Here is a 2173-nt window from a genome sequence, read left to right as displayed (position 1 = left end):
GGGGGGGAGCCGGCGCTGAGGGAGCCGTGGCGGCCGGACGCCCCCGGGCCTGCAGCCGTGGCGGGGCAGCGTCAGGGCTGCCGGCGCGTCGCTGCCGCTGGAGGCCGGGCTGCTCGTCGGTACCGGGGAAAAGGAAGCACTGGGTTCTGGTTCTGCTCCTGGCGGACTCCGATGGCTGCTAAACGCTGCCCGCGGTCCCATTTGGGAGTACGAGCATGCTCCGACCACCTGGTGCTGCCGTGAAAAGTTTCCTAGACTCGGTTTCCTCAGGAACCTGAGGCGGTGCCGCCATCGCCGGGGGGTACCGGCACTCACGGGAGGTGAGGCCACTCGTGGCTGTCAGCGACCGACCCCCCCCGCAGAACAGCCCAGCTCGCAGGCCCCTGTATTCCCGTGGCCATTCCCCCTACGTCAGGAAGTTAAATCTCATGCCCAAATTTCTTCACGTGCTGGATTACAGCCATCGCCTCACACCCTGTTTACACCTGTGAGTAGTTCACGCGCGACTCCAGCCGATGGGCTGGGAATTGAGGGATTTTCAGGCACCCAATCCAGAGAAACTAGGTTCTCAGAAATAAATATGTATGGTTTTATTCTTTCCTTACCTCCTTAAGCACAAAATACAGTGGAAGGTAAAGGACAAAGCTATGCAGCTGTGATATGAAAAAATAATATATATATACAGCAGCAATATGAAGTCTAAGACTATCTGGAGCTCTGATAATGCATTTATGTACATGTTATCTTGATGCTCAGGAATGGATGTCCACTTTATTGGTGAAGAAATCTTACCTGTATTCAGAGGCCAAGTTCTCAAGGTAGGTCTTGGGAAGCTAGAAATACGAGCCTTACCCTTCCTATCATTAATCTATCATTCTCTTAGTCTCTGTAAGGTAAAGGAAGGGTAATACTACTAAATTATCTTGTTCTGTATGAGGAAGACATGTATTAGTTGCTTATGGTCAGGCAGATTTGCTGACCTTTGCCGGTGGAAAATCCTGATTTATTTCTTACTTCTGGCTCTTCTCACCTGACATTTCCTGATCATTTCATCTCCTATCAGTATGTCTAATGCTAAGCTGGCCTTGTAGTAGCAATGACTTTTACTTATACATTGTTAAACACAAATCGATATTGATTGAAGTTATTTCTACTGTTACTTTATGGACTCTAAGACCTACTAAATGAGTTAGATGATAAAGCTGCTCTCCACAGCTCTGATTAATCACCATTAACAGTTAGTAATGATTAGTGCCTATGTATAGAAATTTCTGTAAGCCACCAGGTAAGCGCCTCTAGGCTGGTAGTAACTGATTGCCAACAGTAGCATATTTGGGATGCTCATCCTATACTTCAGCTGAATATCTCCTGGTAGGCAGACCTGCCTCCACATGTCATTTGAAAGTAGTTTGTACGTCACCAGCGCTGCAAAAGCCACAGTTCAGGAGGCTCTGCTTTAGTAAATGTATTTTGTCTGTATTACAAATACAGATGTCAACATTCGGAGGCGGTAAGTGCAGACAACTGGTGTCTGTGCAGCATGGAGTTTTCAATTTGAAAGAGAAACATCTCTTTTCTGGTGTAACAACTGGTGAAGAATTACGTGGTGGTTCAAGTAATTTCTGACACCACTAGAAGTGTATATCAGCACCTATTACCTGCTCTGCCATGCCAGTGTGCACGACATGAGAAACTTCAACTTCAGAGGTGCTCTTCAACAGAACCAGTATTTTAAACTAGTTTCCTGTTTCAGTATTCCCATGAGCCAACTAAGATCTCAGTCTAGTCTTGCTGCTTTGGTAGGTTTTGATCTTTCAATGCACACAAACACATTTAAACTCAGGAAAAGTCCCAATGGGACATCTGTGCTCAAATAGTTGTGTAAACCCAGAACAGAGATCTTTCTGACTCTTAATACACCCTAGACGTGCTAATAGCTTAGAGGACTGATGTTAGGATCCTGCAGGAATTGGAGGCCAGAAGTTACTAACAAATGGGAAGGTTCCAGCCATCTGTGCATGAGGTAAGAGTTTTTTGCTTGACACCTAGTCTTAAGAAAGGGAGTTTTAATAATTTTATTTTCTTCAGTGGCATGCATTCCTGGCATTTTTACTACTCAGACTGGCCCTATATATTGTCCACTATATATGGAAATAAAAAAGATTTGGGAGCT

The sequence above is a fragment of the Haliaeetus leucocephalus genome, unplaced genomic scaffold (assembly GCF_000737465.1).
Source record: "Haliaeetus leucocephalus isolate CR32 unplaced genomic scaffold, Haliaeetus_leucocephalus-4.0 Scaffold751, whole genome shotgun sequence".
Taxonomy (NCBI): domain Eukaryota; kingdom Metazoa; phylum Chordata; class Aves; order Accipitriformes; family Accipitridae; genus Haliaeetus; species Haliaeetus leucocephalus.
Note: the sequence above shows the minus strand (reverse complement) of the source record.